This window comes from Artemia sp. Qi Xiang Cuo, chromosome 19 (genome assembly GCF_049724085.1).
Source record: "Artemia sp. Qi Xiang Cuo chromosome 19, ASM4972408v1, whole genome shotgun sequence".
Lineage (NCBI taxonomy): Eukaryota > Metazoa > Arthropoda > Branchiopoda > Anostraca > Artemiidae > Artemia > Artemia sp. Qi Xiang Cuo.
The window spans coordinates 61791165-61812963 of NC_142812.1; the positions used below are offsets into that span (position 1 = coordinate 61791165).

The 21799-nt window shown below is 34.9% G+C and overlaps 1 pseudogene; it reads right to left on the reverse strand.

Annotated features, from left to right (window-relative positions):
• Window positions 1-204: 204 nt before the first annotated feature.
• Window positions 205-21799, reverse strand: part of LOC148941089 (uncharacterized) — a 53897-nt pseudogene continuing 32302 nt past the window's right edge.

Here is a 21799-nt window from a genome sequence, read left to right on the forward strand (position 1 = left end):
CGTGTGAATACTACCACTTGATAGGGAATTGAATAGATCATCAAACTCGGCCCTATACACGTGAATATTGCACAAAGCGGTATCTGATAAATAGAACTGACGCAATACAGGAGGCGAGCCTACTCCACTCTGTTCCCCTAATTCATTGTCCATTACGGGCGTTGTTCCAACCATGCTTATTAGCACTTCATCTAAAACACTATCTTAAAAATCATTGCTGAGGCTTAAATCCCGCGCTAAACTGCCTAAATCCATGTTGGAGAACTCTACAATAGCCTGAATCGCCCCTGCACTTAAACCCTTTAAGCAGAATTTAGGTGTTAGGGTTGTGTGAACCTAGAAAAATAATAAGAGCATATTAGCTCATTAGACCACATTGGCCCTATGAAAAAGAGAGAATGAGTATAGAATGAATATAGAAGGGTATCAAGCCCCCTTGAACGCATATACCCCCACTAATCATTGAAAAGTATTATTTTATTATGGGTACCATGTCCCCTTGGAACTGTAGACCCCCCTACTTCTAACCATGTAAAGAACCCCTTTGAGCAACACTAGTGCTATAAATGTAATGCCTTTCCTCAGGGCAGCCTTTGTATGCATTTTGAAGCATTGAAAGGTACTCCCTATACCCACACTACTGCTAATAAATGTTACAAGGCTCTAAAAGGCCTTTTTTGGCTGTATTGAAAGCTTGAACCTCTTTACTAGAAGTTAAGAATTTTAAACCTTATGTTTGAAAGAGTCTTACCGAAGGAGAATTTGGCCCTGGCCATTTGGCGAGTAGATTCTTAGCCCACGCTACCATTTCAGCATTGCCTTCTTCCAATGCTCCAGCTCCTTCACCAAAGAACTTGGCCACGAGGCGTTCAATTTCGGCCTAGAAAAAATGAAAAATTTTGTGTATGAATGGAAATATCAGGGGTCATATCTCCCCTAAACTTTTTGAGTCATGTTCTTAGCTATTTCCTGAAGATGAATGTCCCCATTTCCCTATTATTAGGACCCCCTAAAATAACCTTTTTAGAAAATAACCCCTCCCAAAAGCTAGTGAATAAAAGAGCCGACAAGCGTAGAAAGGGTGAATAAATGTCATTATTTCTATTAAACTAAGGGGAGTATGGAGCCTGAAAAGTCAAAGGTAGGCACTTAAAAGAATAGAATATAGCGACAAAATGTCATTAGTTGGCTGATAATATAAGATGATAGGAAAATAGTGAAAAAACAGGCCAAACAAAGATGAAAAACAGCCTTATTTAGAGTCTTTAAAACTAATGGGACGTAAATAAGCTGAAAAGGCAAATGTACACACTTAAAGATTAGAAAAGCCTAAGAAATGACATAGCTTTTAGTTATTTCTGAGTCTATTAAACTATGGGGGAGGAAGTAAATAAGTAGATACTTAAAAGAGGAAAACAGGCTTATTTAGATATATCTATAACTTGGTCCTGAGACAAAAAAGCGAAAAAGACCGAACTAAAGACTAAAAGGCTCTCTGTCAGGTAAAAAATGGATTTAATAAATAAAAATGCTCACACCTTCAAGTTCCGTCGATAGAGCAGTTTCCATGTCTTGAACGGACGGCAGAGGTAGGGATTTGACATGAGTTGAGTCAGAGCCCTGAGTAGATGGCCCTGGGACGTCAAGGATTTGCGCAGGTGAGACGGCGGGGCTCACCTTCACATGAGCCAACGCCCACTCTTTTGTTTAGCTTCCTGACAGCCGGGGCAGCGATGTCAGATAAGGCGGCGGTTTTTGCTGCTTGCTGGGTGGGAGCATCATTATGGCCTTGTACAAGCAGCGCCGGATCGTCACTGTGTTGCGCACATTGGGCTTTGGGTTGCGCTTGCGAAGCTGGTCTTTGCCAACACCCATACTGGACAACTGATGGCCTTGCGACTTGCACTGGGTTTGGCTAGGTGCCCTTTTCCCTCTTTGATGGAGGGAGAGAATTGGGAAATTCTAAAAAAAAAGACAGGATTTAGTATAAAAGAGTGTCCCCCTTTTAAAGAAGATAAAAAAATTTAGTATAAAATGGCGTCTCCCTTCTATAGAAGAAAACAAATTTAGCATAAAAACAATGCCCCCTTCAAGAAATCCCCTACAATAGTCATAGAAAACAGAATCTTTTTTCATACTATTAATATTTAATCATAACCAGATTTTTAAAATATAGTATTTATCGTCGACGGAGTGGGTAAATAGGTCCACCTTTTTCAAGAAAACAAAAAAGTAAAATTTGTGTGGAATAACCTAGGCTTAGAAATGAAACATTTTTACTATACAACTTGTGAAAAATAAACCGACAGTGAGTAGCCATAGAATAGAAATAAATGTTCCTATTTTTACCGTTGAAAAAAATGAATTAATACAAGCTCTAAAGAAATAAACCCGTCAATAAGTAGTCATAGAAGAGAAATAAACGCACTAATTTTTACCATTTAGAAAAAAATTAAATACATCTCTTAAGCTGCAAAGCATTTAAAAGCAAAAAGAGCTGTATTTAAAGCATAAAAAACTAGATTTTATTTTGTCTATACTTAGGATGGAAATAATTGTTTTTATTGCGCACCGTATGCTCCTGTTAGACCCCCTCCTTATACGCAATTTCGCAGAACCCTAAAATAAGACTAATATAAAATATGATTTGCTCCCATAAAATCTATAATGTGACAATTTTGCAGAGATAATAGCTTCCTAGGATTTTTTTTGGAAAAAAAAACCGACACAATAGATTTTGCGAAAAATCTAGCCTAGAAATATGCAATGGTTCATTTGCTATAATTGACACCAACCATTTTCCGAGTGTAATTGTTTATCAGACACCCTTTCGAGACAGTTCCGTGCTAGAAATAGCAGTCCTATTCACACATGTTTTTGTTAGACTACAAAGGGACGCGTAAAATTTAATACTTTCTCACTTTCAATGCACGAGGGTGAAAAAACTCACCTTTTTCCGTAAAACGAAAGGTATTAACGAAAACAATAATTTCTTTGAAAAAATACCTTGGTAATGAATAGAAGGGAGATGGGTTTTTATACAGTAAAAAGAAGGTATTTTATGCTTTAAAATAAGTATAAACAAAGCAAAGTTGAAGGATTTTTTGGGGGAGGAAGCATAGTGAATGGATGACCCAGGACTAAAACGCGGGACAGGAGATAGTTCTAACAGAGAAAGGCTCTTACTTCTTTGTAGGAATTATCCATATTTTAAGATACTTGTAACGTCTTCAACTGGTTATATGAGACTGATGAGAAAATATCCTTATCGCGTGATATTTATACAATTCCTAGAACACACAGGGATCTTTAAAGGGAAAGTGCTCTATGGCTTTTAAGAGAAAATCAACGTGGGAGAGTCTTGGTGGGAGGCATTTTTGGACATGATTTTGAATAAGAAATGTACAGGGGGAAAACAATATGGCTTCTACCACCTGGGGAGGCATGTTTGGACATGTATACGAAGAAAAACCTGGAAATTTTGCCTAGAAACAAGGGATGGCATTAGCTAGTAACAGCATTTATTTTCAAATATATCCAAAACAACGACATAACCATCAAACATTATAGCCATCAAACATCAAACCACATAACCAACAAACTACATAACCAACATCCAACAAACATCAAACATAACCAACAAACAACATATCCAACGTCAAACATAACCATCAACAAACATAACCAACAAACACAAAACATCAAACCACATAACCATCAAATATAACCAACAATCATCAAACCACATAACCAACAAACATAACCAGCAACAAACATAACCAAAAACCATCAAACATCAAACCACATAACCAACAAATATAACCGTCAAACATAACCAACAACAAACATAACCAGCAAACATAACCAACAAATATCAAACAAACATCCAACAAGCATCAAACAACAACCAAAAAACATAACCAAAAAACAAAATAGTCACATCAAACATAACCATCAACAAACATAACCAACAAACACAAAACATCAAACCACATAACCATCAAATATAACCAACAATCATCAAACCACATAACTAACAAACATAACCCAAACATAACCAGCAACAAACATAACCAACAACCATCAAACATCAAACCACATAACCAACAACAAACATAACAAGCAAACATAACCAACAAGCATCAAACAAACATCCAACAAGCATCAAACAACAACCAATAAACATAACCAAAAAACAAAATAATCACATCAAAATTAACCAACGAACATCAAACCACATAACTAGCATAACCAACAAACATCAAACATAACCAACAAACATAACCTACAAAACACAACCATATGTTAATTTCCCTGTGGCTGCCGTGACGTAACAGGGCCCTCAGGGAATAGCCTAATACTTAGAACTTTAATAAAGTGTTCGGATTGGGATTCGAAGGGGGTGGGCTACCTTTAAATGTATTATGACGATACTACTGCAATCTAGCAAAAAATGGCAACTTTCTACTGTCCAATTAAAAACAATAGTCATTTTTTAGTTCACAAAATTTATTTTTGAGAGAAATAGGATGAAAAATCGATATATGTGGTAATTTATCCCGCAGAGAATGTTGTCGGGGGTGGTATATTGTCCCACGCTGGGCTCAATTTTTAGGATTCATCCGAAGAAACGCTACTGGTGGTTTTTTTATTAAGTTTAAATGATCAATTCTAATGTAAGTGAATGTTTTTGATCGAAAAATACCCCCAAAAATGCCATATGTGAGATAATACCTGCTATAGGTCGCTGTTTAGCAACTATTCAGAGTCACCGGCTTGTAATTAGAATGTAACATCGCAATCTAGCAATGAAATGACAAGTTTCTGCTGTCCAATTAAAAACGAAGGTCAGTTTTCATTTGAAAAAATAATTTTTGAAAGAATAAGGTTGAAAATCCATACGTGTGATATTTTGCTTCCCAGAGTGTGTCTTTGAGGGTTGGTATAAGTAGAGTCCTGGGTTCCATTTTGCAGGGACATATAGGAATCTCCATGCTATTTGCCGGGACGTATAGGAATCTCAATGCTATTTGCCTAGACATATAGGAAAAACATTTCCAAAGTATGTGATTATGGATTTGCTTGCCTTATGTTCCTTGGTGTCTTTCCAGAGCATGTACTTATGGATTTGGGTGGATTATGCTCCCTCCCATGCTATTTGGGGCCTTTACGTTCCTTCCTATGCTATTATAAGGGCTTATGTTCCTTGGTGTCTTTCCAGAGCATGTACTTGACGATGGAGAAAAAGAGTTAAAGTGATTAGCAATTAAGAGCGGGGATTAACCGCTTTTTTTTAAATCGAAAACTACAGATTGTCAAATTGCGTATTTAGGAAATGTTTTGTAGGGAAAGCTGTCTATCACTCATGTGTTATCCACAGCTCAATTCCTTTAGGATTTGCGAATTTGATCCTATTAAGGTGGAGAAAAAAAAGAAAAGGTTTTAGCATTTGCGAATGCTTCGATGTGTTGTCAATTTAAAATAGTTTAGAAATAAAAAAAATTAACAAGAAATGACTGAAAAGTGTTTTGGGGGAGATGGGTTGATTGTGTACTGTATAATATACAAGTGATGTTTTGACAATGTTGTCAACTGTTGCCTGATTCCGTGTGGTTTTTCTTTACTTAGTGCCCATTAAAAACAAATTTCTTTTGTTAAATAAATAGTTCTTGTATCTTTTAAAATAGTTTTAAGGGGTTTGAGAGACTCGGTTGCCTGATTCCATGTTGTTTTTCCTCACTTGGTGCCCATTAAAAACGAAATTTTTGTGTTAAATAAGTAGTTCTTGTATTTTTTAAAAGAACTTTACGGGGTTTGAGAGACTCTGCTGCCTGAATCCGTTTGGTTTTTCTTGTCTTGGTGCCCATTCAAAACGAAATTTTGTCTTAAATAAGTAGTTCTTGTATCTTTTAAAAGATCTTTACGGGGTTTGAGAGACTCTGTTGCCTGATTCCGTGTGGTTTTTCTTTACTTGGTGCGTATTAAAAACGAAATTTCTGTGTTAAATAAGTAGTTCTTGTATCTTTTAAAACAGCTTTACGGGGTTTGAGAGACTCGGTTGCCTGATTCCGTGTGGTTTTTCTTTACTTGGTGCCCATTAAAAACGAAATTTTTGTGTTAAATAAGTAGTTTTTGTATCTTTTAAAAGAGCTTTACGGGGTTTGAGAGATTCTGTTGCCTGATTCCAAGTGGTTTTTTCTTTACTTGGTGCCCATTAATAACGAGATTTTTGTGTTAAATAAGTAGTTCTTGTATCTTTTAAATGAGCTTTGGGTTTGAGAGACTCTGTTGTCTGATTCCGCGTGGTTTTTATTTACTTGATGCCCATTAAAACAAAATTTTTGTGTTAAATAAGTAGTTCTTGTATCTTTTAAAAGAGCTTTACGGGGTTTGAGAGACTCTATTGACTGATTCCATGTGGTTTTTCTTTACTTGGTGCCCATTAAAAACGAAATTTTTTTTTTAAATTTGTAGCTCTTGTATCTGTTAAAAGAGGTTTACGGGGATTGAGATAATTGTTTTCCTTAGTATGTGTTTTTTGTATATACAATGTGACAATTAATAAATAAATTTTTTTTTTTAATAATTTGTTCTTTTATCTTTTAAAAGAGCTTTACGGGGTTTGAGAGACTCGGTTGCCTGATTCCGTGTGGTTTTTCTTTACTTGATGCCACATTAAAAAAAAATTTTGTTTTAAATAAGTAGTTCTTGTATCTTTTAAAAGAGCTTTACGGGGTTTGAGAGACTCTGTTGCCTGATTCCGTGTGGTTTTTCTTTACTTGGTGCCCATTAAAAACGAAATTTTAGTGTTAAATAAGTAGTTCTTGTATCTTTTAAAAGAGCTTTACGGGGTTTCAGAGACTCGGTTGCCTGATTCCATGTGGTTTTTCTTTACTTGGTGCCCATTAAAACGAAAATTTTGTGTTAATTAAGTAGTTCTTGTATCTTTTAAAAGAGCTTTACGGGGTTTGAGAGAATCTGTTGCCTGATTCCGTGTGGTTTTTCTTTACTTGATGCCCATTAAAAACGAAATTTGTGTCTTAAATAAGTAGTTCTTGTATCTTTTAAAAGAGCTTTACGGGGTTTGAGAGATTCTGTTTCCTGATTCCAAGTGGTTTTTTCTTTACTTGGTGCCCATTAATAACGAGATTTTTGTGTTAAATAAGTAGTTCTTGTATCTTTTAAAAGAGCTTTACGGGGTTTGGGAGACTCTATTGACTGATTCCATGTGGTTTTTCTTTACTTGGTGCCCATTAAAATCGAAATTTTTGTGTTAAATAAGTAGTTTTTGTATCTTTTAAAAGAGATTTACGGGGTTTGAGAGACTATGTTGCCTGATTCCGTGTGGTTTTTCTTTACTTGGTGCCCATTAAAAGCTAAATTTATGTGTTAAATAATTAGTTCTTGTATCTTTTAAAAGAGCTTTAAGGAGTTTGAGAGACTCTGTTGCCTGATTCCATGTGGTTTTTCTTTACTTGATGCCACATTAAAAAAAATTGTTTTAAATAAGTAGTTCTTGTATCTTTTAAAAGAGCTTTACGGGGTTTGAGAGACTCGGTTTCATGATTCTTTGTGGTTTTTCTTTACTTGGTGTCCATTAAAAACGAAATTTTTGTGTTAAATAAGTAGTTCTTCTATCTTTTAAAAGAGCTTTACGGAGTTTGAGAGACTAGGTTGACTGATTCCATGTGGTTTTTCTTTACTTGGTGACCATTAAAAACTAAATTTTTGTGTTAAATAAGTAGTTCTTGTATCTTTTAATAGAGCTTTAAGGGGTTTGAGAGACTCGGTTGCCTGATTCCGTGTGGTTTTTCTTTACTTGGTGCCCATTAAAAACGAAATTTTTGTGTTAAATAAGTAGTTTTTGTATCTTTTAAAAGAGCTTTACGGGGTTTGAGAGACTCTGTTGCCTGATTCCATGTGGTTTTTCTTTACTTGGTGCCCATTAATAACGAAATTTTTGTGTTAAATAAGTAGTTCTTGTATCTTTTAAAAGAGCTTTATGGGGTTTGAGAGACTCCGTTGCCTGACTCCGTGTGGTTTTTCTTTACTTGGTGCGCATTAAAAACGAAATTTTTGTGTTAAATAAGTAGTTCTTGTATCTTTTAAAACAGCTTTACGGGGTTTGAAAGACTCGGTTGCCTGATTCCGTGTGGTTTTTTTTTTACTTGGTGCCCATTAAAAACGAAACTTTTGTGTTAAATAATTAGTTTTGTATCTTTTAAAAGAGCTTTATGGGTTTTGAGAGACTCTGTTGCCTGATTCCATGGGTTTTTTTCTTTACTTGGTGCCTATTAATAACTAAATTTTTGTGTTAAATTTGTAGTTCTTGTATCTTTTAAAAGAGCTTTACGGGGTTTGAGAGACTCTGTTGCCTGATTCCATGTGGTTTTTCTTTATTTGGTGCCCCTAAAAACAAAATTTTTGTGTTAAATAAGTAGTTCTTGTATCTTTTAAAAGAGCTTTACGGGGTTTGAGAGACTCTGTTGCCTGATTCCGTGTGGTTTTTCTTTACTTGGTGCCCATTAAAAACGAAATTTTTGTGTTAAATAAGTAGTTCTTGTTTCTTTTAAAAGAGGTTTACGGGGTTTGAGAGACTCTGTTGCCTGATTCCATGTGGTTTTTCTTTACTTGATGCCCATTAAAAAAAAATTGTGTTAAATAAGTTGTTATTGTATCTTTTAAAAGAGCCTTACGGGGTTTGAGAGACTCTGTTGACTGATTCCATGTGGTTTTTCTTTACTTGGTGCACATTAAAAACGATATTTTTGTGTTAAATAAGTAGTTCTTGTATCTTTTAAAAGAGCTTTACGGGGTTTGAGAGACACTGTTGCCTGATTCCGTGTGGTTTTTCTTTACTTGGTGCCAATTAAAAAAAATTGTGTTAAATAAGTTGTTCTTGTATCTTTTAAAAGAGCCTTACGGGGTTTGAGAGACTCGGTTGCCTGATTCCATGTGGTTTTTCTTTACTTGGTGCACATTAAAAACGAAATTTTTGTCTTAAATAAGTAGTTCTTGTACCTTTTAAAAGAGCTTTACTGGGTTTGAGCGACTCGGTTGCCTGATTCCGTGTCGTTTTTCTTTACTTTGTGCCCATTAAAAACGAAATTTTTGTTTTAAATAAGTAGTTCTTGTATCTTTTAAAAGAGCTTTAAGGGATTTCAGAGACTCGGTTGCCTGATTCCGTGTGGTTTTTCTTTACTTGGTGCCCATTAAAAACAAATTTTTGTGTTAAATAAGTAGTTCTTGTATCTTTTAAAAGAGCTTTACGGGGTTTGAGAGACTCTGTTGCCAGATTCCGTGTGGTTTTTATTACTTGGTGCGCATTAAAAACGAAATTTTTGTGTTAAATAAGTAGTTCTTGTATCTTTTAAAAAAGTTTTACGGGGTTTGAGAGACTCGGTTGCCTGATTCCGTGTGGTTTTTCTTTACTTGGTTCCCATTAAAGACGAAATTTTTGTGTTAAATAAGTAGTTCTTGTATCTTTTAAAAGAGCTTTACGGGGTTTGAGAGACTCTGTTTCCTGATTCCATGTGGTTTTTCTTTACTTAGTGCCCATTAATAACGAAATTTTTGTGTTAAATAAGTAGTTCTTGTGTCTTTTAAAAGAGCTTTACGGGGTTTGAGAGACTATGTTGCCTGATTCCTTGTGGTTTTTTTTTACTTGGTGCCCATTAAAAACGAAATTTTTGTGTTAAATAAGTAGTTCTTGTATCTTTTAAAAGAGCTTTACGGGGTTTGAGAGACTCTGTTGCCTGATTCCATGTGGTTTTTCTTTACTTGGTGCCCATTAATAACTAAATTTTTTGTTAAATAATTAGTTCTTGTGTATTTTAAAATATATTTACGGGGTTTGAGAGACTCTGTTGCCTGATTCCTTGTGGTTTTTTTTACTTGGTGCCCATTAAAAACGAAATTTTTGTGTTAAATAATTAGTTATTGTATATTTTAAAAGAGCTTTACGGGGTTTGAGAGACTCTGTTGCCTGATTCCATGTGGTTTTTCTTTACTTGGTGCCCATTAATAACGAAATTTTTGTGTTAAATAAGTAGTTCTTGTGTCTTTTAAAAGAGCTTTACGGGGTTTGAGAGACTCTGTTGCCAGATTCCTTGTGGTTTTTTTACTTGGTGCCCATTAAAAACGAAATTTTTGTGTTAAATAACTAGTTCTTGTATCTTTTAAAAGAGCTTTACGGGGTTTGAGAGACTCTGTTTCCTGATTCCATGTGGTTTTTCTTTACTTAGTGCCCATTAATAACGAAATATTTGTGTTAAATAAGTAGTTCTTGTGTCTTTTAAAAGAGGTTTACGGGGTTTGAGAGACTCTGTTGCCTGATTCCATGTGGTTTTTCTTTACTTGATGCCCATTAAAAAAAAATTGTGTTAAATAAGTTGTTCTTGTATCTTTTAAAAGAGCCTTACGGGGTTTGAGAGACTCTGTTGACTGATTCCATGTGGTTTTTCTTTACTTGGTGCACATTAAAAACGATATTTTTGTGTTAAATAAGTAGTTCTTGTATCTTTTAAAAGAGCTTTACGGGGTTTGAGAGACACTGTTGCCTGATTCCGTGTGGTTTTTCTTTACTTGGTGCCCATTAAAAAAAAATTGTGTTAAATAAGTTGTTCTTGTATCTTTTAAAAGAGCCTTACGGGGTTTGAGAGACTCTGTTGACTAATTCCATGTGGTTTTTCTTTACTTGGTGCACATTAAAAACGAAATTTTTGTGTTAAATAAGTAGTTCTTGTATCTTTTAAAAGAGCTTTAAGGGGTTTGAGAGACTCGGTTGCCTGATTCCGTGTGGTTTTTCTGTACTTGGTGCACATTAAAAACGAAATTTTTGTGTTAAATAAGTAGTTCTTGTATCTTTTAAAAGAGCTTTACGGGGTTTGAGAGACTCTGTTGCCTGATTCCGTGTGGTTTTTCTTTACTTGGTGCCCATTAAAAACGAAAGTATTGTGTTAAATAAGTAGTTCTTGTATCTTTTAAAAGAGCTTTAAGGGGTTTGAGAGACTCTGTTGCCAGATTCCGTGTGGTTTTTTTTTACTTGGTGCGCATTAAAAACGAAATTTTTGTGTTAAATAAGTAGTTCTTGTATCTTTTAAAACAGTTTTACGGGGTTTGAGAGACTCGGTTGCCTGATTCCGTGTGGTTTTTCTTTACGTGGTTCCCATTAAAAACGAAATTTTTGTGTTAAATAAGTAGTTCTTGTATCTTTTAAAAGAGCTTTACGGGGTTTGAGAGACTCTGTTTCCTGATTCCATGTGGTTTTTCTTTACTTAGTGCCCATTAATAACGAAATTTTTGTGTTAAATAAGTAGTTCTTGTGTCTTTTAAAAGAGCTTTACGGGGTTTGAGAGACTCTGTTGCCTGATTCCTTGTGGTTTTTTTTACTTGGTGCCCATTAAAAACGAAATTTTTTTGTTAAATAAGTAGTTCTTGTATATTTTAAAAGAGCTTTACGGGGTTTGAGAGACTCTGTTGCCTGATTCCGTGTGGTTTTTCTTTACTTGGTGCCCATTAAAAACTAAATTTTTGTGTTAAATAATTAGTTATTGTGTCTTTTAAAAGATCTTTACGGGGTTTGAGAGACTCTGTTGCCTGATTCCTTGTGGTTTTTTTTACTTGGTGCCCATTAAAAACGAAATTTTTGTGTTAAATAAGTTGTTCTTGTATCTTTTAAAAGAGCCTTACGGGGTTTGAGAGACTCTGTTGACTAATTCCATGTGGTTTTTCTTTACTTGGTGCACATTAAAAACGAAATTTTGTCTTAAATAAGTAGTTCTTGTATCTTTTAAAATAGCTTTAAGGGGTTTGAGAGACTCAGTTGCCTGATTACTTGTTGATTTTATTTACTTGGTGCACAATTAAAACGAAATTTTTTTGTTAAAAAATGATTTTTTTTATATTTTATAATAGCAGTAAGGGGTTTGAGAGACTCAGTTGGCTGATTCCGTGTGGTTTTTCTTTACTTGGTGCCCATTAAAAACGAAATTTTTGTGTTAAATAAGTACTTCTTGTATCTTTTAAAAGAGCTTTACGGGGTTTGAGAGACTCTGTTGCCAGATTCTGTGTGGTTTTTTTTACTTGGTGCGCATTAAAAACTAAATTTTTGTGTAAAATAATTAGTTCTTGCATCTTTTAAAACAGTTTTACGGGGTTTGAGAGACTCGGTTGCCTGATTCCGTGTGGTTTTTCTTTACTTGGTGCCCATTAAAAACGAAATTTTTGTGTTAAATAAGTAGTTCTTGTATCTTTTAAAAGAGCTTTACGGGGTTTGAGATACTCTACTTCCTGATTCCATGTGGTTTTTCTTTACTTAGTGCCCATTAATAACGAAATTTTTGTGTTAAATAAGTAGTTCTTGTGTCTTTTAAAAGAGCTTTACGGGGTTTGAGAGACTCTGTTGCCTGATTCCTTGTGGTTTTTTTTACTTGGTGCCCATTAAAAACGAAATTTTTGTGTTAAATAAGTAGTTCTTGTATCTTTTAAAAGAGCTTTAGGGGTTTGAGAGACTCTGTTGCCTGATTCTATGTGGTTTTTCTTTACTTGGTGCCCATTAAAAACGAAATTTTTGTGTTAAATAAGTAGTTCTTGTATCTTTTAAAAGAGCTTTACGGGGTTTGAGAGACTCTGTTGCCTGATTCCATGTGGTTTTTCTTTACTTGGTGCCCATTAATAACGAAATTTTTGTGTTAAATAAGTAGTTCTTGTATCTTTTAAAAGAGCTTTACGGGGTTTGAGAGACTCTGTTGCCTGATTCCGTGCGGTTTTTCTTTTTTGGTGCCCATTAAAAACGAAATTTGATTTTGTGTTAAATAAATAGTTCTTGTATCTTTTAAAAGAGCTGTACGGGGTTTGAGAGACTAGGTTTCCTGATTCCGTGTGGTTTTTCTTTACTTGGTGCCCATTAAAAACGAAATTTTTGTGTTAAATAAGTAGTTCATGTATCTTTTAAAAGAGCTTTACGGGGTATGAGAGACTCGGTTTCCTGATTCCTTGTGGTTTTTCTTTACTTGGTGCACATTAAAAACAAAATATTTGTTTTAATTAAGTTTTTCTTTTATATATTTAAAGTTCTTTACTGTTTTTGAGATACTAGTTTTACTGATTCCGTCTTGTTTTTCTTTAATTGCTTTCCATTAAAAACGAAATTTTTTCTTAAAAAAGTAGTATTTTTATCTTTTAAACGAGATTTACGGGTTTGAGAGAATCGGGTGCCAGAGATCGTGTGGTTTTTCCATACATGGGACCAAAAAAAACCGATTTTTTTCTATATTAAGTTGTTCTTGCTTATAGTTTATGTTCTTTTCAGAATTTTTGCGAATCGGTTGCCTAAATCCATGTGATTTTTCTTGAATTGCTGCCCAATAAAAACGCATTTTTTGTGTTAAATAAGTAGTTCTTTTATCTGTTAAAAGTGCTTTACGGGGTTTGAGAGACTCGGTTGCATTGTATTTTCCATAATTTTCTTACAAGAAACTAGAGTTTACGGCCAAAATCCCTTATTAGCTCAGATTTTAGAGAAATAGTTTTATTTTTCGATCCGAAAATAGACTAAAATTTCATATTTGAACCAGAGAATTGTATTTTCCATAATTTTCTTACATCTTTGGAAATCATTAACGATAACAAACATTTTTTCGACCAGATGGGTTTTTGAAAGCACATTCAGCATAGCGTGGGCTATTTTTTTTTATCATGAACCCTTTAGAGACCAATTTGATCAACTTGGAGAAAGTTCAAATAGAATCGTTACTGATATTGATATTAGTGCGTAAACTACAAACTGACGAAAAATATCCAGAACTTTTTTCTTATAGCCTTGACTTTGAAGACATTTCTTCATCTTAATTGGCTTTAGAAACATCATGCAAAATAAAACTAACCAAACCGTCGTTGCTTTGTCAAATTTTGAGCAAACAAAAGGATTGTAACACCTGATTGGCTCGTTTGTATGCAATTTCAAGCCAGTGAAAAGAACGAAACGTCTTTGAGTCACATTTTTTAAAGTAAATTTGATGTTTCTCTATGATTCCATCCCAACTTCCCCCTGCTCTGAGTGTTGAAAATGATTTCACGACATTATTTTAGTTTTTTTTTTCTTGCCCCAAACTATTGTTTTTATCATGAACCCTTTAGAGATCAATTTGATCAACTTGGAGAAAGTTCAAACAGAATCGTTAATGATATTGATATTAGTGCGGAAACTACAAACTGACAAAAATATCCAGAACTTTTTTTTTCTTATAGCCTTGACTTTGAAGACATTTCTTCATCTTAATTGGCTTTAGAAATATCATGCAAAATGAATTAGCGAAACCGTCGTTGCTTTGTCGAATTTTGAGCAAACAAAAGGCTTGTAACACCTGATTGGCTGGTTAAATAATTTCAAAGTATCAAGTCACATGATAGTTATGCTATTGTAGAAAATAATTTCAATGATAAATTTAATTTATTTTTTTGAATTCGGTTGTTTTTAGTACGAACACTCGATGTTCTAGTAGTGTTGGTTTAAACTTTTGCCGTCAGTATCGATGTTTTTAGAAAAATCTCAGAAGGATTATACGTGAGTTCTGGCGGATATAATGAAATAAGTTAGGTCGCGTGATAAATTTAATTTTTTTTTAATGCAGTAGTTTTTTAGTAAGGACACTCGATATTCTAAAAGTGTTTGATTCAAACTTTTACCTTGAGCCTCGATGTTCACACACACACACAAACACACACGCCACACACACACACACACACACACACACACACACACACACACACACACACACACACACACACACACACACACACACACACACACACACACACACACACACACACACACACACACACACACACACACACACACACACACACACACACACACACACACACACACACACACACACACACACACACACACACACACACACACACACACACACACACACAAACACAAACACAAACAAATACACACACAAACAAACACACGCTCAATCACACACAAGCACACTAGCACACACGCTCAATCAAAAAAACAAAAAAAATAAAAAACTATAAAAAAAAAGCGAGAAAACAAAAACACACAACCAATCCACAGCAAAAGACAACACCCAAAAACACATATACACATATACAAACACACAATGATAAACACACACAAAAACACAAGCACACACACTCTGACTCAATCACACCCTCACAGAAACAAAAACAAACAAACACACACACACATACACACACCCACACACAAACAAAAAAATAAATACATACATACACATACACTCACACACTCTCTAAAACACTCACAATCTCTCACTCTATATAACCCACACAATCTATCAATCTATATCTATATCTATCTTTATCAATCACAATAAATCTAACACTCAAAATCACACAAACTGACAGATATACAAATAGAAACACACACACATACACACACAGACACACACACATATAGACACAGACACAGACACATACACAAACACAGACACACACACACACACACACACACACACACACACACACACACCCAGACACACACACACACACACACACAGAGAGAGAAAGAGAGAGAGAGAGAGATAGAGAGAGACGAAACACAGACACAGAGACGAGACATACACAGAGGCGACACACACACACACAGAGGACAAAGATACAGAGAAGATACAAAAACAGAGACAACACACCCACAAAGACGACACGCACACAGATAGAAACACACATAGAGACGACCCACACACATAGAGACAGCACACACACACACACACACACACACACAGAGAGAGAGAGACGACACCCACACAGAGACGACACACACCGAGACGACACACACAAAGTGACGACTTACACAAAGAGACGACACACGCACAGAGATGACAAACACACAGAGACGATACACATAGAGGGACAACACACGGACACACACAAACATAAAGCCGACTCACACACAGAGAGGACAAACACACAGAGACGACAGACACAAACACACAGAGACGACAGACACAAAGAGACGACTCACACACAGAGAGGACAAAGACACAGAAACGACACGCACTCACATAGAGACGAGACACACACATAGAGAAAACACAGACACAGAGACAAGACACACACAGACAAAACACACACACAGAGACGACACATACACAGAGACGACACACCCACAGAGATGACACACACATTGAGACGACAGACGCACAGACAGGATAAACAATACAGAAATTTAATTCAGGAAATTATGAAAAGAAAATATTTAGACGGGGTTACATGCGCGCACGTAACCCCATCTAAATTTTTTTTTGTTTGAATCAAACACTTTTAGCATATCGAGTGTCCCTACTGAAAAACTACTGCATTTAAAAAAATAAATTAAATTTATCATACGACATAAATTATTTATTCAGATACGCCAGCACTTATGAACGATCCTTTTGAAATTCTGCTAAAAACATCGATGCTCAAGGTAAAAGTTTAATCAAACACTTTTAGGATATCGAGTGTCCTTACTAAAAACTACCGCATTAAAAAAAAAAATTAAATTTATCATACGACCTAAAATACTATACAGATACGCCAGCACTCATAAACGATCCTTTTGAATTCTGCTAACAACATCGATTCTCAAGGTAAAATTTTGAATCAGACACTTTTAGGATATCGAGTGTCCTTACTAAAAAAAACTACTGCATTAAAAAAAATAAATTAAATTTATCATGCGACATAAATTATTTCATCAGATCAGCCAGCACTTATTAACGATTCTTTGGAGATTCTACTAAAAAACATCGATGCTCAAGGTAAAAGTTTGAATCAAACGCTTTTAGGATATCGAGTGTTCGTACTAAAAACTACTGCATTAAAAAAATAAATTAAATTTATCATTGAAATTATTTTCTAAAATAGCATAACTAGCATGTGACTTGATACTTTGAAATTATTTAACGAGCCAATCAGGTGTTACAATCCTTTTGTTTGCTCAAAATTCGACAAAGCAACGACGGTTTGGCTAGTTTGTTTTGCATGATATTTCTAAAGCCAATAAAGATGTAGTAATGTCTTCAAAGTCAAGGCTATAAGAAAAAAAGTTCTGGATATTTTTTCAGTTTGTAGTTTACGCACTAATAACAATATCAGTAACGATTCTATTTGAACTTTCTCCAAGTTGATCAAATTGATCTCTAAAGGGTTCATGATAAAAAAAATAGTTTGGGGCAAGAAAAAAAAACTATAATAATGTCGTGAAATCATTTTCAACACTCAGAACTGGGGGACGTTGGGATTGAATCATAGAGAAACATCGAATTTACTTTTTCAAAAAACTGGGACTCAAAGACGTTTCGTTCTTTTCAATGGCTGGATATTGCATACCAACGAGCCAAACAGGTGTTACAATCCTTTTGTTTCCTCAAAATTTGAGAAAGCAACGACGGTTTTGCTAGTTTTATTTTGCATGATATTTCTAAAGCTAATTAAGATGAAGAAACGTCTTCAATGTCAAGGCTATAAGAAAAAAAGTTCTGGATATTTTTTGTCAGTTTGTAGTTTACGCACTAATATCAATATCAGTAACGATTCTATTTGAACTTTCTCCAAGTTGATCAAATTGGTCTCTAAAGGGTTCGTGATAAAAAAAATAGCGCACGCTATGCTGAATGTGCTTTCAAAAACCCATCTGGTCGAAAACATGTATGTTATCGTTAATGATTTCCAAAGATGTAAGAAAATTATGGAAAATACAATTTTCTGGTTCAAATCTGAAACTTTAGTTTATTTTCAGATCCAAAAATAAAACTATTTCTATAAAATATGAGCTAATAAGGGTTTTTGGCCGTAAACTTGTTGTAAACTTGTTTCTTGTAAGAAAATTATGGAAAATACAATGCAACCAAGTCTCTCAAACCCCGTAAAGCTCTTTTAACAGATACAAGAACTAATTATTTAACACAAAAATTTCGTTTTTAATGGGCACCAAGTAAAGAAAAACAACACGGAATCAGTCAACAGAGTCTCTCAAACCCCGTAAAGCTCTTTTAAAAGATACAAGAACTACTTATTTAACACAAAAATTTTGTTTTTAATGGGCACCAAGTAAAGAAAAACCACATGGAATCAGGCAACAGAGTCTCTCTAACCCCGTAAAGCTCTTTTAAAAGATACAAGAACTACTTATTTAAGACAAAAATTTAATTTTCAATGGGCACCAAGTAAAGAAAAACCACACGGAATCAGGCAACCGAGTATCACAAAACCCGTAAAGATATTTTAAAATATACAAGAATTACTTCATTAACACAAAAATTTCTTTTTTAATGTTCACCAAGTAAAAAAAAAAAAAACGGAATCAGTTAATCGAGACTCTCTATAACCTTCAAGCTATATTAAAAGAAGAAAGAACTACTTATTAAACAAAAAATTTTTGTTTTTAATGGGCATCAAGTAAAAAAAACCACACGGAATCAGGCAACAGACTCTCTCAAACCCCGTAAAGCTCTTTTAAAAGATACAAGAACTACTTATTTAACACAAAAATTTCGTTATTAATGGGCACCAAGTAAAGAAAAAACCACATGGAATCATGCAACAGAGTCTCTCAAACCCCTTAAATCTCTTTTAAAAGATACAAGAACTACTTATTTAACAAAAAAATTTAGTTTTTAATGTGCACCAAGTAAAGAAAAACCACACGGAATCAGGCAACCGAGTCTCTCAAACCCCGTAAAGCTCTTTTAAAAGATACAAGAACTACTTATTTAACGCAAAAATTTCGTTTTTAATGCGCAGCAAGTAAAGAAAAACCACACGGAATCAGGCAACAAAGTCTCTCAAACCCCGTAAAGCTCTTTTAAAAGATACAAGATCTACTTATTTAACACAAAAATTTCGTTTTTAATGGGCACCAAGTAAAGAAAAACCACACGGAATCAGGCAACAAAGTCTCTCAAACCCCGTAACGCTCTTTTAAAAGATACAATAACTACTTATTTAACAAAAAAATTTGTTTTTAATGAGCACTAAGTAAAGAAAAACCACACGGAATCAGGCAACAGTTGACAACACTGTCCAAACATCACTTGTGTATTATACAGTACACAATCAACCCATCACCCCCAAAACACTTTTCAGTCATTTCTTGTTAATTTTTTTTTATTTCTAAACTATTTTAAATTGACAACACATCGAAGTATTCGCAAATGCTAAACCCTTTTCTTATTTTTCTCCGCTTTAATAGGATCAAATTCGCAAATCCTAAAGAAATGGAGCTGTGGATAACACATGAGGGATAGACAGCTTTCCCTACAAAACTATTCCTAAATACGCAATTTGACAATCTCTAGTTTTCGATTTAAAAAAACAAACAAAAAATCCAGCGGGGAATCCCCGCTCATAATTGCTAATCACTTTAACCCTTTTTCTCCATCGTCAAGTACATGCTCTGGAAAGACACCAAGGAACATAAGCCCTTATAATAGCATAGGAAGGAACGTAAAGGCCCCAAATAGCATGGGAGGGAACATAATCCACCCAAATCCATAAGTACATGCTCTGGAAAGACACCAAGGAACATAAGGCAAGCAAATCCATAAGTACATGCTCTGGAAATGTTTTTCCTATATGTCTCGGCAAATAGCATGGAGATTCATATATGTCCCGTCAAATAGCATGGAGATTCCTATATGTCCCGGCAAAATGGAACCTAGGACTCTACTGGTATATTGGGCTCAAATCTTAGGATTAATCAGAAAAAACGCTAATTGCGGGTCTTTCCTTACGTTAGAACGATCAATTCAAGTCTAAGTGAAAATATTTGCTGGAAAAATGCCCCCGAAAAATGCCACAAGTGCGATAATGCCTTAATCTTGCAATACAATGGCAAGTTTCAACCGTCCATTTAAAAACAATGGTCCTTTTTTAGTTTACAAAATTTATTTTTGAGAGGAAAAGGTTGAAAAACCTCCGGGTGATGAGGGGTTTACCACGTGGATGGCAGGGAGGGCAGGCGCATAATGTCATGTTGGTGTGGGGATGTTTTGCGGAGCATCATGAGAGGCTTGGCTTGCAAAATGCCAAGATGGGTGAATATTCATAAGCTTAGCTCAAAGAAAACGTGGTTTTCTGTTTTCCTCAACAGCTCTCAAAAATAGCACAATACCACCTAAATTTACCTCTAATATCACCCTTTCTCCTCTGGAAAATATTGCTAAGATGTATTTTTCTTTTTCACGTTTTCTTTTTTGTTTGTCGTGTTTTAACTGCTTTTTCCTTGTTTTAATAATGTTGTAAATCTGTTTTAATTAATATAAGTTTTATTTACAAAGGTTTGTGTTTTTTAGATTTATTGATTGGGACGAATCTTCAATACAATTTAAGCATCTTGAAGTCCTCTTCCGCCTTTAGTACTAAATGACCAGTTGATAACTCATTTCAAGAAATAGATATTCTCCGTCTGTGCGTTAATTATCACAGATGTAACAAACACGTCATTCTAGTAAGTGAAACATGGAAAATTTCCTCTCTTGCAATAGGCTAATTCTAGAATGTATCAGCCTATACAAAATGTTGGAAATAGCCTGTTGGAACTTGTGTCTTGGACTTTGTTCTATTTGCTATAAACTGATTTTTCGATTCCTAATAACAATAAAATCATTAGAATATAGTGGATCTCTGAAAGAAAAAAAAAGTATTATTTAACCCCATACGTATGTGTCCTCCTCAATTAAAAGCAGGGGATTCCCTCATGGATTCTGAAGAAAAGATTCGTGTTGGAATGCGTCATCCATAAACATTCCTCCTTACATAAGAACTAGAGAAAAAGCGTCTTGAAAGAATTAAAAAAAAAGGAAAAAATGCCTTTGAAAGAAAAAGAAACGTCTTGAAAGAAAAAAACGCGTTCAGTGTTTCAAGGAAAAATGAAATCTCAAAAAAGTATTATGTGACAGTAATGTGCACGCTACCATTATGTAAGATGCACGCTGTCATTACGCAACATCTACGTGTGTGCCGTCATTACATAAGACCTACATGTGCACCGTCATTAAACAAGACTCACGCGTGCGCTGTCATTACGTAAGATTTGCGTTGTTGTTGCACAACACCCAAGTTTGCACCGTCATTAAGTTATTTTCGATAAATCTAAGTACGATAGCATTAGCTTCAAGTCCAATTATCTGGGTTAAAATTCTCTATGATGTAATATGTCACGCACAATCGCGCCATTCACATTACATCCATAATCACATGCATCGTTTCGAAAATTTATAACACCTTGGTGTCATGGGGATCTCGCAAGCTGTGTTCCTTCTAAAACTGAACAAAATTGTGTCATCCATATTACATTTGGTCACGGAAAAAGGAACCGCTCGTATTACGGGGGGTGTGTCTTCCCGGTTGCGCTTGTATTCCCGGCTATGGTACCAATTGAAACAGGTACGGTTCGTTTTGCAGGGGGGGGGGTTACTGGTCGCTTGAATAGATTTATCCCATACTACTGTCACATTCTTTTTACAGATTTATTTTTTTAGAAAAACAATAATTATTTTGATTTACTGGTTGCAAGGCAAATGTGTACTTAAGAAATTCTGAACCAACAGCGTTTTTGAGACAAGACTATGCAAATGGAAAAAACAAAAATGAAAAAACCTGACATATGATAAAACATAAATTAAAAACAAGCGTAAATTAAAGAAAAGTATGGGTCTTAACAGACAATTCCAGAGGGATTGATATTAGAGAAAAATTTTTAGGCTCTATTGAGGTATTTCGGAGAGCCTTAAACGAAATACAGCGTTTTTGAGACAGGACT